Source organism: Triturus cristatus, chromosome 1_2, assembly GCF_964204655.1.
Source record: "Triturus cristatus chromosome 1_2, aTriCri1.1, whole genome shotgun sequence".
Classification (NCBI taxonomy): domain Eukaryota; kingdom Metazoa; phylum Chordata; class Amphibia; order Caudata; family Salamandridae; genus Triturus; species Triturus cristatus.
The window spans coordinates 459,995,870-460,011,653 of record NC_140580.1 but is presented as its reverse complement, the minus strand read 5'-3'; the positions used below and the strand labels follow the sequence as shown (position 1 = coordinate 460,011,653).

Sequence of the window (15,784 nt, the reverse complement as noted above, 5' to 3'; positions counted from 1 at the left end):
AATACAGGAGACCATTCTCCCAGTAGACCCAATGTGACCCAGACTGATCACCTGCTGCCTGATCTGCAGCCTGCTGCCGCAGACCCACGAGAGAAGGGGACTTGTTCTGCTCCTCACAGAACTCCTCCCTGGAGGGTCCTCCTTCTTGCTGCCAATGGGTCAGCTCAGGCAGGTCCCCCAGTTCAGCTACCTGTTCCCCTGTAGGCTCCAATGCATCACCCTCAGGGTCTGCTCCCTCCTGGACCGTGGGAACTGCGGGGGCCAGTTTCCTGCACCCCCTGCCTCCTCTCTCTAAGGCAGGTACCTGGCCCTTCTTCTCAGACTCCAGGTCCTCTTGAGAGCCCCTACTGTCTGCCTTGGACCGTGTGGTGACACAGGCCCAGTCAAGCAGACCCAACATTTCCAAATGAGCCCTCCGCTCCACCTTCGCCCAAGGAGAGCTCTCCAGATCGTTCCCTAACAAACAGTCAACAGGCATGGCGGGCCTCACAGCTACCCGAAGAGTACCAGAGACCCCCCCACTCAAAGGGAACCTGAGCCACCTTGCAGTGGCTCTCTGTGTTGTCAGCAGCAACAACTGGATAGAATGCATTGGGGACAACCTGCTCTTGAGAAACAAGGTGACACTTGACAGCTGTCACACTGGCTCCTGTATCTCTAAGAGCCTCCACCCTATGGCCATTGATGGTCACCCACTGCCTGTATTTCTTAGTGTTATCAGGCAGTTGGGTCCTAGGGACCACCTCACAGTCTCCTAAAGAGACAAGGGACATCTCTGCTTGCTCCCACCCACCTTGGGCACCCATCTCCTCACCCAGGGCTACACTAACCATCTGCCGGGGGGCTGCACCAGGGGGTGCTGTCTTCACAAACTGGCGGCACCAGGCATCCTTCGCTTTATGACCCAGGTCCCCACATTTGTAGCATTTCAGGGGTCCCCCTTGAACAGGTGGATCTGTCGGGCCCCTGATGGTTTCTGTTAGAGTGGCTGGGAACCTTTCCCTTGGTTCCCTTGGGGATTACTTTGAGGCCTTCTCTGGAACTCCCTCTGTTTACCCTTGTCCCCCCCACTCTTCTGCTGGGGACCCTGCCCACTCTTGGCTGAATCTCCCACATGACCCTTATGGATCGTGGTACTGACCCAGCGGTCCGCCTCCTCAGCAAGCTTCCTAGGATTAGTCAGCCCACTATGAATCAGGTGCTGGCGTAGCTCTGGAAACCAATTACTTGACAAGTGCTCCCATGCAATTGAATCAAAGAGCCTCTGAAAATCCTCAACCTTGCTACCCTTCACCCAACCATCCAATGCTCTGCAGACAAAAGTGACATATTCCACCCAGGTACTGTTCTCTATCTTCTTGCAACCCCTGAACCTCTGTCTGTACAATTCAGGAGTTAAACCATACCTAGACATTAATGCATCTTTCATGTGGGGATATGAATTATAGACTTCAGAAGGCAAGTCTAACAGTGTGTCCCGCCCTTCACTAAGGAACCGCCCACACAACCCCGCTCCCCAATCCTTCTCAGGGACCCGGTGGGAAGACATGGCTACCTCATAGGCCTTGAACCACTGTCCAATATCATCATACTTAAAACATTCTTTCACCACATCTTTGGTAATATACACCCTGCATTCAACAGGCAATGACAGTGTGCTGCCACCAGAGGGAGCAATCTCTAAGCTCCTGGCTTTCAATTCTAACTCCCTCAAACTTTTCTCATGATCCAGCTGCATTTTCTTTTCCTCTAGGGCCAATTTCCAATTTTCTAATTCCAGTTGCCCACCCAACTTAAGCTTGGCCAGCTCCATCTCATGCCTCCTGCATCTTTCTCTGTCCTCCAGCTCCTCTGGAGACAGACTCTTGGCAGAAACACTGCTACCTGCGGTGGAAGGCGCTCTCCTTCCTCCTGGACCCAATGGCCCACCCAGCTGCCTATCTGCATTCTCATCTCCTTCCTCATTCTCAGGGGCATTCCTAGCTTCTACCCAGGCCCTCAGCGCCTTGTAGAACTCTTCCTTCCTGAAGAGCCCAATAATGGAAACATTGAATTTCTTGCAGAAGTACTTCAGCTGCCTTACTTTGTAGCTTTCCAGTTTCTCCTCTTCCCATTCCAAATCAATAGAGGCGATGGACGCTGTGTCCTCCATGATGGTTAAACTTGGCAAAAATAGAAAACCCCAAAACGAAATCTACCAAAACTATGTTGTTGTGTTTTGGTCTGCACTCACTAGTAGTGTTCACCAATCACTGTACATGAGTCACAAATGCAAGTCCAGAATCCTCACTGCTGACCACCGTTAGATTTGGGGGTCTCTAGTTCTCACAGGTATGCACTTGTGACAAATAGGGACCATTGCCTCTAGTCAGGGTAAGGGGGTACACTCCTAAAATAACCCCTGCTCACCTCCTTGGTAGCTTGGCACGAGCAGACAGACTTATCTCAAAGGCAGTGTGTAAAGCATTTGTGAACACATACAGTAATCAAGTGACAACACTACAGATGGACACCACACAGGTTTTATATCAAAAATATGTATTCTTTATATAGATTTAACACAAGACCATAAACGACAAAAATCCACAATATTATTACTTTAAAAATGGTAGAATTTAGCTTAGTTCTCTTTAGTTCTTAAATGCGACACTTTGAGTCAATGTACCTTTAGATGTGACACGCAGGGCAACGAAAGTGTTGCAACGATGGTGATGCGATGAGAGTTTGGTGCAAAGAAATAAAGACGTGAAGATCTTCCTGATGCGGCACGCTTCTCCGATGTTGCAAGAAGACTCGACTCGATGCGTCAACTGCAGCGGCGATACCCTTGTCCAGTGATGCGACGACAACGGCTTTGGCGGCAACACGCTTCCGCTCGATGCGACAGCTGCAGCGGCGACACCCTTGTTCAGTGATGCGATGGCAGCCGCTCCGACGGTGGCATGCTTCTCCGTGGATGCGAGGCGCTTTTCTTGATGCGGTGCAATGCGACAGCTACGGCGGCGACATCTACGATGCGATGGCAGCTGCTGCGACACGCTTCTTCTCCATGAGTCGCGCTTCCAGCTCCTTGCGACACGCAGTCCCTCAGAAGGCCCAAAACAGCAGCAGGCACTTCCAAAGAACTCTGGGGAGCTGGTGGTTGAAGTCTGTTGTCCCTGAGACTTCAGCAGGAGGCAAGCTCTTTTCCAAGCCCTTGGAGATCCTTACACAAGTTGAATGAAAATGCACACAAAGTCCTTTCTCAGCAGCACTTCAGCTTAGGGATAGTCTCTCCTCAGTTTCTTCTGGTTCCACTCCTCAGTAAAGGTTTCTTCTTGTTTCCCAAAGTGATCTAAAGTTCTTGGGTGTGGGTCCCAATATTTATACCAAGTTTCTCTTTGTTCTCTGAAGGCAGAGAGGCCTTTGCCTAGTCCAAACCAGTTCTGGTCAGTCCTGGAGTACTTTGTTTACATGACTCCTTCTTTCCTTTCAGAGTGCAGGGCAGAGACATCAGACGCACCACAGGAGGTGGAGCCAGCATTGTGGAGGGAAGGCACAGCCCTATTGAGGTCCCAGGTGCAACTCCTCCCTCCCATCTAGATGCAGATCTCTCTATTCACCACTGGGCTGACTCACCCTGTCTCCTGGAATTCCCCAGCCCTGTCACTCAAACTCCAGACAAAGAATACACAGCCTAGCAGAGGCAGGTTTGAATGGTTAGACTAGAAAATACCTACTTTCTAAAAGTGGTATTTTCAAACACAGCATGTTAAAACCAACTTCACTAAAAGATGTATTTTATCATTCTGAGTTCAGGCATACTAAATTCTAATTTCTACCATGTTCCCTAAGTCAGTTAGGATTATAAGATGTAATAATCAAACTGCCCATTCTGGCCTCTGGAGAACAGGTAGCCTTGCAATAGTGAAAAACGAAAATCGCTGCAATTCACTATTAGAATGTGCCACACACAGTTGTGCATGTCCTACCTTATACTTACAATGCACCCTGCCCTTGGGCCTACCATAGGGGTGTCTGATATGAAGAAAAGGGAAGGTTTAGGGACTGGCAAGTGGGTGCACTTGCCCAGTCAGCATGAGAGTACCAGACTGTACACAGGCTCTGCAATGGCAGGCCTTAGACACACTTTTACAGGCTGCTTCTGTGGATGGCACAACCAGTGCTGCAAGCCCACCAGCAGTATTTGGATTACCAGCCCTGGGCACTCCTGGTGCACTGTACTAGGGTCTGACAGGTAAATCAAACCAACCAATCATGGAACCACTAATTCATACATCACTTTACAATAGGGAGCACTTGCGCTGTGGCACTGGACAGCAGTGGCACAGTGCCCAAAGCATCTAACACCATCAAAAACACATGAGGCAACAGCAAAACTGGAAGGGAGACCCACACCAAGGAGCCAGGTCTAACAATAACTTAATCCTCTGTTTTGCTGGCCAATAATGTACACATATCACAGCATTGCTAGAAATGCATGTTTCTCCAAATGAGTGGACAATCAAGAGGGATGGTAAGAACTCCACGCATTAGTGCCAGTAGTTGGATCTCCTTGGAGATGGGGAAGAACCTTGCCGGTCTCATGGATTCTTTGACAAACCGGGTACAACAAATACATTCTTGTTGTTGTTGACCATGCCACCAGTTAAACACTGGTTCTGCACTTCGAAGACACTACACTGCGTCTGTGGTTTCCAGAGCACTTTTAAAGATTTTTTTTCATGAGCTGGTCTAAATTAATTTCAACCTGCATGAATGCCATTTGAGACTCATGTGATTCAATGTCTAATACTACTCCATAATCAGTGGGAATATGGGGCATTCCAATACTACACTGGAGGAATTAATTGTAGTATGAGGCAACTCTTGACGGGACAGTGAGAACTTCTCCTACCATTGCCGGGAATCGCATACCAGGAGGTACCCTAAAAGGGAGTGGAAATCAGCTCATATCAGCTACTGTTTTCCCCGTTGTCTCTGTTAGACCTGTCAGCCTTAGGGTGATTTTCCCCCAAAACGTTTTGGCTTACTCCTTCGTTTTTGCTGATCTCGGTTTTGTTGGCCTTAGGACTCTGTGTACTTTACCACTGTTAACCAGTACTAAAGTTTGTGTGCTCTATCTTCTACACATGGCGAAATTGACTTACCACCAAATGGCACATTTAATTTACTGTCCCTAGTTAAGTGGTACTAGATGTACCCAGGACCTGTAGATTAAATCTACTAGTGGATCTGCAGCACATGTTGTGTCACCCACTTCAGTAGCCCTTTAAACATGTCTCAGTCCTGCCATTGCAGTCTGTGTATGCAGTTTTAAACTGCAATTTCAAAATGGCAAAATGAAGATTTATTCAAGCCTAAACCTTCCATTTTAATACATATAAAACACCCCTTGGTCAGGCCCTTAACAGCCATAGGGCAGGGTGCTGTGCAGTTAAAAAGGTAGACATGTACTTTTAAGATTTACATGGCCTGGCAGTTAAAAACGTTTAAAATCGTGTTTCACTACTGCAAGGCCTGCCTCTACCATAGGATAACATTGGGTAAACTTATTATATTTAATAAGTGATATATTTCAATTAGATGCAGGAGGGAATTTCGAATTTGGTGTCTAAAGAATTGTAATTTAAATCCCTCTTGAATGTTATAGTTGAATGTTAAGTCACACTTCTGAAAATGCCACTTTTAGAAGGTTTATATTTTCTTGTCCTAATCATTTTGTGATGGCTGCCTGTATACTGGGTCACATGACAGAGTGTAGCTGGCAGCTGGTATTTGTGTATTGCTTTCAGACAGTAAAACACAGGGTCATAGGTGTTGGTAGTATGGTCCATTTCTGACTTGATGATTGGTAGGAGCTATCACCTACCACACTTGCACATCACAACGGCTCTGCCTGAGAACAACCACGAAGGGTTTGACACTAGTCTTCTGTAACCTCAAACAACCCGGGCCTGGGCTGGGAGGCAGGGTATTCCATAAACCTCTTGGGGGTGGAACCCTCCAGAACCTTCTCCTACTCCGAAGTGGGGATCAGGTATATATATTGGACCCTCAGACTCAACTCTTCACTACTACTCTGGACTCGTGGAAGACTCAGAAGGACTACTGTGTTGCTCTGCCAAACAGACTGCTACTTCGCTGCCCAAGTGAAGGACTGGTCCTGCATCAGAGTGACTCCAAAAGCAAGTTGGCTGGCTTTGTGACCAGAGCCTCAGGGACAGAAGTCTCCAACCACCTTGAACCCAGAACCTGAACTCTGTCTGCTGCAAGTCCTACCCTGCCAAGTGGTACCATCTAATCCTGGACCCTTGGAAGTGGGCCAGAAGGTGCTGTTCCAGCCCACCTGTGGTCTCAGAAGAAGTGACACAGTGTGTGATGCATCGCCTCACAAAACTCTGCATCGCAGCCACTGCACGATGCACTCATGATGCAGGACTCTGCATTGCAGCCAGCAGCCTTATAGGAACTGCCACTGCACGATGCATCCTCAGTGCAGGTCTGCTCATCACAAGTCGCTCGTTGATAACATCTGCGACCGTGATGCAGGATTCCCCATCACAAGCGCTGCAACTGCTTCTGAACCAAGCCGATGTGCAACACATCTTCGACTCAGTACTTCACATTGTGCAAGCCCCTCATCAACGGCATCCTTGATGATGCAGGGCCTCGCATCGCAGCCTTGCAGCTTCCCAGAACTGACGCTGTGCAACGCATCACACCAGGACCTTGCATCGGCTCTGCTGTGTGACGCGTCCACTACGCCGGATCTAGCAATGCTCCACAACCAGGATTTAAGGTCTTCTTGTTCAGCCTGCCTAACTGTGTTCCTGTATATGGCCCCTACTTTATCGAGGTTGGTCTGAACATGTGACTTTGTCCAGGTCCGGCGTTAACAGATAATCACAGCTGGCACTTTGTGCTTCAAGGCATTGTTTTCAATTAAATCTTCAAAATTGCATATCAGCAGTTCTACTGATTGGGTTTTTTGTTTCTATCTCACATAATTTATTATATTTAAATCTATTTTACTGAGTTTGAGTGGGATCTTTCTTGCCTGGTGTTTTCACTATTACTGTTTGAAGTACTGCATAAATACATTACACATTCCCTCTAAGTTAAGCCCGACTGCTTTTGTGCCAAGCTACCGGAAGGTTAAGCACAAGTTAATTTGGGGTAGCTTGTGACTACACCTTGACAGAAATTGTTGTTGCTGCGTCAGTAAGGTATCAGCCCTCAACCGGTAACCTGATTTCCAACATTAAATAATTGTTATATAACTATTTAAAGGATGGAGCAACCAGCCCAGACCATAGAAAACAACATGTCTGTACATTTTTAAAATAATATTTATCAGGCAGTATTTGTTGTTTTGGGGGACAGTCTTGAATTAGTATAGGTTTACAGCCTCTAGGCGTAAACCGTCAGGTTAAATTGACATTTCTCTGAGAACCTAAGGTGAGGTTGGATTGTCAATTATCTTGGTACAGATCTGAAGAAAAAGGAATAAATTGATATAGCAAAAAATAAGCGTATTTACAACCATAGTTTTTAATCTATTAAAACATTATTTACAAAACTCAGATTTCCAAATTCAGTGTTTATACTAATTTTAAAATTCCACATTTATTACAGCAATCAATAATCTTCCCACCACACAAATTACATTTAAACTTGCACAGCATTATAAATCTTATTGCATCTTTAAGAATGAAAATACCATGCTAAAATAAAGTTGGTTTTAAAAACGGCCTCAAGGGCAAAAGGTGTAAACAATCTACCAGTATAGTCAGAGCAGAGAACCTCACTCTCAAATCACAGCTAAAATTACATTTTCCATCTAAAAAGGGTATCAATCCCACCTGACTAGCATACCAAGGGTGTAAATCTATTCTAAACTTTAATATAGCATTTCTCATTGTTGGACTTGGTAAATTAAATACACAGGGATATAAAGGTAAATTGTTCTTGCATATGGAGGTTTCAGCTCTTTTGTGTCATGTAGCTGCGGACCCTAAGCCTAAATTCTTCTAAACCCTATTCATTAAGTACCCTCTTGGTGACCATTATAGGGTTTTCTATCATACAATTATTAAAATCAAAAAGTCTAGCAATCATTAACTTTGAGCTTTTAATGACCTTGCCCACCCTAATTTTCTACTTATTATTCCATTACTGCGATAACTAAACACTTTTAGCTTAGGGGCAGTGTTGGACTTGGCCCTCTGGCAGGTTCACCCCTGAACATTTTTTTGCTTTTATTAGTGACTTGGTGATAGTGGTTTTTGGTTTCTGCGCACTTTCCCTGTGTCCCAGGGTAAAGTGCGTGCGCTCTCTGAGTGCATATGGTGAGATAGGCCTGCCCTCCCATAGGAATGCATGGGGAATGTATGTGTCCCTGGTAGTTCCTGATGTGTGGGGTGTGCAGGGTCGAGTCTGGTATGTGCGGACTCGTGTGGTTAAATGCTGCGCAATGATGCGTGCGGCGTGCGTGTAGCTAGTATGGAAGTGCCACTTCTAGAAGTGGGCACTTCGGTGTGCAGTGTAAAATGTGTGCCTTGTCGCGTGATTGGCTGGCTGAGGTCATGTGACGGGCTAGGGATTCCCCAGAGTCAGGAGGAGTCACCCGGTGGTGAATAGGGAAATTAGCATGCTGATGGCTGGGGAGGAGTGCGCCTTGGACCTGAATAGGGCAGGGCTTTCCCCACACAATGCTGGCTCTGCCCCCTGTGGTGCGACTGACGACCCTAGCCCTGCCAGTGAATAGAGTGAGGGGCTGAGCACATCAAGGGTGCTCCCCAACCAGCTGCGACTGGTTTTCCCCCTCACCCTGAACCAAGAACAAAGGGCTTTACTGTACAAAAATGGGACTGTGTCCCCACAGAATCTGTTCTCTTGCTGATCCAACTTGAGGGGGGCCTGCTGCTGCTGGGCGCCAGGAGAGACCGCCACTGGGGACTGCCTCCCTGCTGGAGGGCCCTGTGAGCTGGCCCCTGGGCCCAGTCTTTGCCCCCCTGCTTCTGCAGACTTTTGCTGGACTTTGTGCCTATTCTCTCCTGCGCGCCTGGAAGCGCTCTTTGTTTCACTTATAGCGCTAGGAGCGCTTTAATTGTGGCCAGCAGTGTGGAGCTGCAGCTGATAGCGAGGGAACCCCGACGTAGGGATTCCCTGCTATTTTTCCACGTTGCGGGTGCCCACCCCGCCTATTGCCGTGCACTTCGCGGGTGCCTACCCCGCTTATTTCAGTATTTAATTAGTGGGTGCCCACCCTGCTCTTGGTGCCGCATTTTTGTGGAGAATTCACGTCGGACAGGAAGTCAGGCAGTGTTCATGGTGACGTGGGCGGGGCCTCGTCCTAATCCAGGAAGTCGACGGGAGCCTACCCCGCGCTTCCCAGGAGAGCTCCTGTGAAAGTGAGCCCGACAGCAGGAGGAAGCGGAGACCGAGGCTCAGCGGGAGCCTACCCCGCCTACTGGAGGAGAAGAGAGCCGGTGAGTGGGGGCTGCGTGGGACAGAGCGCCTGACGCTCCAACGTGGGGGGCAGCAGGGTGAAAGAGTCCCCCATGTGGGACTCCGACGTCTGGGGGCCTTTGTGATTGGGAGCCTGCGAGGCTCCAAGGCTCTAGGGGGCAGTTCATTTGGTTCTTGAGCCCCGAGAGCGCTCCACCGGAGGTGGGAGCATTTCTGTCGTGCCGGCAGGCACCAGGGCAGTGCGAGTGTCGGGCGGCCCCAGAAGGCAGCGGGCCGCCCCAATGTGTCCCCGAGCCCCGAGCAGGACTCCAACGATTACGTGTGGCATTCCTTTGCTGTTACGAGCGGCCCCGGAAGGCAGTGGGTCGCTCCAACGCAGGGCACATTATTGATCAGAGCCGGCGAGGCTCAGGGCATTTCATGTTGCAAAGCCCAGAGGGGCTCAGGGGGCCACAAGTGGTGCATATTTAGAGTCCAGGAGAGGCTCCAACCCCTGCCATATTTGTTTAAGAAGGCACAGTGGTGCCCCAGCATCTCTCCAGTTGCCCAGCACTTAGTGGGCAACTGCTACGTGTAGGTTGTGCTTTGTGCGCCCTGGTTTGCGCAGCCTGCGCAGGCGCGCCCTGACTCTGCTGGACATAGGGCGTCCTTGCCCCTACAAGGCCAGTTGGCCTAGGGACTGCCACAGGTGGTGGCTTATGTGAGTTCTTGCGCAATTGTGTTTCCCTGCACCTCTGAATGTGTTTTTATGCGTCATGTGTTTTCCTTCCCTACACCTGAATGTGGTGCATCATGTGTAACGTTCTATTACCCCTACAGGTATTGTGATACTTAGGTGGTTGTTTGTTTTCTCCTAGTACAGGTGGTGCTAGTGAGGTCCTAGTTCCCTGCGTGACATTTTCCTAAGGTGGTTAGGGTTGCGTAGGTGGTATTTACCTGTTACCAGTAATTACTGGTTGTGTGCTACATTTGCTATTTTGTACTACAGTATTATTCCTATGTTCTAAAAGTGCTAATTCCTGACAGTGGTCCATGTGGCCCTGTCCCCTGTATATATAATCCCTTGTAAATTCTGCCCGTGCCTGTTGGCACATTGTAAAGTGTGTGGTTTTATCTAATGTGTTTTGGTAATACAAAGGTTATTTTTATATAATACCTTGTGTGGAGTTTCTTTTGTGGTGGGCCTTGGGTGTTGTTGCTGGGTGCGCGCGCAAACGCTTTACACAACGCCTCAGGGATAAGCCTGACTGCTCGTGCCAAGCTACCAAGGGGGTGAGCAGGGGTTATCTTTGGCGTGTACCTTCCTTGCCCTGACTAGAGTGGTGGTTTCTGCCTGGCTTTGGCGCAAGCCCTAGCCAACCAGAAATCCCATTTCTAACATTGGTGATCAGCGGTGGGATTTGGACTTGCGTTTGCGCTGTACCGCAGCAGCAACTGGCCGCACTACAAAACTCTGCATTTAGATAATCACATGGTATAGGGATTAATGTTTTAAGTTTGTTTTGAAATGTCATTTCTGTGGAAATGTGTTTTTTGTGCACTGTGAGTTAGGTGTCCCTAGCTCGGGAGGGTAGATCATCCCCCTTAGTGCATTGTGGTTTCTGGATTCACCAGAGGGTGGGATCCAGTGGTGGCAGCATAATAGTGTCCAGAACATTTGTCCCCCGCCCTGCGCCCAGAGTTGGTACCTGTGTCACTTGTGGTCAGGTTGAGGAATCAGGGGTGGTAGAAACTGCCTTACCAGTCCGAGGGGAGGGTTGTGTGTGGATGAATGGTGTGTGGCACTAGGCAAGTGAGTGTGAGTTCTCTGGGATAGAGAGCTTGCTGAACCCCTTTTTTGTGAATTGTGTACTCCTGTTAAGCTCAGACCCCTAGGTTCCCTGTGTAATCTTTTCACCAGAACGTCCGCCAGAATGGAGCCTGCTTTTGATCTCAGTGATCTAGTTTATTACAGTATGCAGGAGTTGAAAAGGTTCTGTAGAGAAAGAAACATAGGGGTGAGAGAGTCAGACACTGTGTACGAACTGAGGAACCACACGATCGGATGGGAAGCAGATGAATGGGAACGTGAGCGCAGTGAGGAAGAAAGGGTCCGGGCCTCACACCTGGAGGGTGGTGGGTCTGTGGGGAGCCCTGAAGATTCAGAAGAAGATGACAGTACCTGGACGCCAGTAGAGAGTGAGGACCCCGTAGGTAGGGAGTCCCTTGCTGGGTCCAGCGTAGGAGATAGCGCCTCATCCCTTTCCCTGTCCCCTGAGCACAGTGGTAGTTTTCTGGATTCCCCAGTGAGGGTGGAGTCCAGTGGTGGCAGCGATATAGAGTGCAGTACAGAGAGTCCCATTCCTAGTTTACCCAGTCTGGTACCTGTTTCCCAAGAAGAGGAGTATAGGTTGAAATTCAGGGGCAGTAGGAAGCTGTCTTGTTAGAAAAGGTAGACGGACCGGGAGGGCCGGCCGGGGTCAGGGGGAGAGGTCTCCGGGGAGAGCCGTCTCCAGTGATCGTACAGACAAGTAACTTCCCCCCCACAGACAGATATCACACACGGATAAGGTTCAGTGTTCTTTATAAGCACTTATTTAAGGTACGGTTGAAGGGTACAAGGAGGTCTGGACTCAGGGGTCCCCTCGATTAGAGTCTCGCAAGGTAGGGAAGGGGGTAGCGGGACAGGCTATTTACCAATCAGGTAGTTCGGATGAGAGGATGATGAGCTCACAATCCTCGAGCTTGGTGGTTAGGTGGTACGGTCCGCGGCAGCGCCAGCAGGTCCCGGTGCGGATGGTCGTTACAACGGGCCGCGGCAGCGCCAGCAGGTCCCAGGAAGATGAAGGTTGCAGAAGGCCGCGGCAGCGCCAGCAGGTCCCGGTGAGGATGGTCGTTACAACGGGCCGCGGCAGCGCCAGCAGGTCCCAGGAAGATGAATGTTGCAGAAGGCCGCGGCAGCGCCAGCAGGTCCCGGTGAGGATGGTCGTTACAACGGGCCGCGGCAGCGCCAGCAGGTCCCAGGAAGATGAATGTTGCAGAAGGCCGCGGCAGCGCCAGCAGGCAGGACGATGGTTCACAAGAGAGGCTACGGCAGCGCCAGTAGACCGTCAAGGTTGAGTTCACTCGGTGTCTCTCGACTCCAGGATACAACTGCCTTCCTGCTCCGGAGCTGCCTCAGTTATAGGGCTGGTGCCCTTTGATGTCCGGACCCTCGCACTTGGAGGTCGGAGGGTCCGGGATGAAGGTGTCCAGACACCCAGCAGGGGGTGGAGCCAGTGCCTGGGGGAGCTGGGGGCGATCGGCACCTGGCGGGGGAGAGCCCTTGGTACTTCTTTCTCCCATTGACCTGCCAAGTGGTCCGCTCACCTCCTGGGTGGATGGTGGTGCCGGGATGTCGGGGCCGGCCAGGCCCGGGGTTAGGGTCGAGGTGAGGCCATGCGGCCGCGTGGTGCAGGGCCCAAGAGGGCGGCTTGACCCGGCCGGGGAAGCCGGTGGGGCTGGACCCCGTGATGAGTAGGGGTCCGAGGGCAGAGGGTCCGTCGGAAGACGGAGTACGGGTGCTTGTCGCGGGGGTATGCCAGGTGGGCCGGAGTTCGGGCCCTGTCGTGCGGGGAGGGAGCAAACCGTCTGTGAGGCCTGTCCAACATGCGTCCCCCCCAGCTGAAGGCGGGGAGAGTCACCCATCTCCTTGGGGACTCTCTTCGTCGAGGCGGAAAAAGCGGGACAGGCCATCCGCGTTGGCGTGGTCCTGGCCTGGTCGGTGCTCCACGGTGAAGTCCATTCCCTGCAGGGAAATGGACCAGCGCAAGAGTTTTGGGTTCTCCCCCCGCATCTGCATCAGCCATTGCAGGGGTCGATGGTCGGTTTGTACCCGGAAGTGGGTACCGAAGAGATAGGGTCGGAGCTTTTTGAGGGCCCACACTACTGCAAATGCCTCCCTCTCGATGGTGCTCCAACGCTGTTCTCGGGCCAGGAGACGTCGACTGATGAAGGCCACTGGCTGGTCATGACCTTCGGGGTTCAACTGAGAGAGGACGGCTCCGATGCCGTGGTCGGAGGCGTCGGTCTGCACCACAAATTCCCGACTGTAATCGGGGGCCTGGAGCACCGGGGCGGTGCACAGGGCGGCCTTCAGCTTCTCGAAGGCCGCTTGACAATCAGGAGTCCAGTTGACCCGCTTCGGTTGGTTCTTGGATGTGAGACCCGTGAGGGGCCCCACGATGCTGCCGTAGTCCTTCACGAACCGCCGGTAGTAGCCGGTGAGCCCCAAGAAGGCTCGGACCTCGGTCTGGGTGACGGGGGGCTGCCAGGACTGGATGGCCGCAATCTTAAGTTGTAGTGGGGCCACTAGCCCGCTTCCCACTTGGTGCCCAAGGTAGGTCACAGACCCTTGGCCAATTTGGCACTTGCCGGCCTTAATGGTGAGGCCGGCCCGCTGGAGGGCTTGTAGGACCTCTTGGAGGTGACGGAGGTGGTCGGACCAGTGGCGGCTGTATACAGCGATATCGTCCAGGTAGGCAGCGCTGAATTCTTCGAGCCCCGCCAAGACCTGGTTCACAAGGCGTTGGAACGTGGCGGGGGCATTCTTCATGCCAAAGGGCATGACCTTAAATTGATAGTGGCCATCGGGGGTGGAGAAGGCTGACCGTTCCTGAGCCCTGGGTGTGAGGCCGATCTGCCAGTAGCCCGCCGTTAGGTCGAAGATACTAAGGTAGCGGGCGGCCCCCAGCCGGTCGATCAGCTCGTCTGCTCGGGGGATGGGATGAGCGTCGGTCCGGGTGACAGCGTTCACGCCCCGGTAGTCGACGCAGAATCTTAGTTCAGGTGCGGTGCCGGGGGCAGCGGCCTTGGGAACTAATACAACCGGACTGGCCCAGGGACTGTCCGAGGGCTCGATGACCCCGATCGTGAGCATCTTGGCCACTTCCGCCTGTATGCAGGCCCGTACCCGATCTGGTACGCGGTAGGCCCGGTGCCGGACAGGGGGACTGTCCCCGGTGTCTACGTCGTGCAAACACCAAGGGGTGACCCCGGGGGTGAGGGAGAACAGGGCAGCGAACTGCAGCAGGAGGTCCCGGCAGTCCTGGCGTTGCTCCGAGGTGAGGGCGTCAGAGAGCCGGACCCCGTCCACGGAGCCGTCCTTCTCCTGAGTCTTCAGGAGATCCGGGAGGGGCTCGGAGTCTTCTTCTGTACCACTGTCTGTAGCCATCAAGAGGCTTAGTTCGGAGCGCACAAAGTGTGGTTTGAGCCGGTTGGTGTGGAGGACCCGAAGGGGGTTCCGGGGGGACCTCATGTCGATGAGGTAAGTGACGGGGCTTTTACGCTCGACCACTTTGAAGGGCCCCGTCCACTTATCTTGCAGGGCACATGGTTCGGTGGGGGACATCACCCATACTTGCTGCCCAGGCTCGAATTCAACGGAGGAGGCATTGTGATCATACCACCTCTTCATGTCCTCCTGGCTGGCCTCGAGGTTCGCCTTGGCCATCTCCCTGAAGCGCCGGGTCTGGTTTCGTAAGGCCAGGATGTATTTGAAGACGTCTGGAGGGGTCGTTAAGGGGGCCATCTCCCAACCTTCCTTGACTAGGCTGAGGGGCCCTCGCACAGGGTGTCCGTACAGGAGTTCGAAGGGGCTAAAACCGAGGGACTTCTGGGGAACTTCCCGGTAGGCGAAGATGAGGCACGGGAGCAGTACATCCCACTGGCGACGGAGAGGCTCTTCCAATCCCCCAATCATCCCCTTGAGGGTGCGGTTAAAACGCTCCACTAGTCCGTTCCCTTGGGGGTGATAGGGGGTCGTGAATCTGTAGGTGACCCCGCATTGTTGCCAGAGGGACTTCATGTATTTAGATATGAAATTCGTACCTCGGTCGCTGACGACTTCTCGGGGGAAGCCTACCCGGGAGAAGATCCCCATCAGGGCCCGGCCAACCACCGGAGCTGTCACTGTCCGTAGGGGTACCGCCTCGGGGTAGCAGGTGGCATGGTCCACTAGTACCAAGATGAACCTGTGTCCTTGTGCCGTGCGGGGGTCCAAAGGCCCCACAATGTCTATCCCCACCCTCTCGAACGGGGTGGCGACCACCGGGAAGGGTTGCAGAGGGGCCTTCAGCTTCCGACCACTCTTCCCGCTGGCTTGGCATGTGGGGCAAGATCGGCAGTGGTTCAGGACGTCATTCCTCATTTTCGGCCAGAAAAAGTGGGTCACCAGGCGACTGTACGTTTTGTCCTGGCCCAGGTGTCCAGCCAGGGGGACATCGTGGGCTAAGTTGAGCAGAAAGTCTCGGAAGCGGAGCGGTACCACCAGAACTCGACCGGCCCCCAGCTC

General features: G+C 51.9%; 1 protein-coding gene across 1 annotated transcript in view; it reads left to right on the top strand.

The window, feature by feature from the left end:
- KNDC1 (kinase non-catalytic C-lobe domain containing 1) overlaps positions 1-15,784 on the top strand; it is a 575,645-nt gene that overhangs the window by 261,586 nt on the left and 298,275 nt on the right. The gene's annotated exons all lie outside the window — the stretch shown is intronic.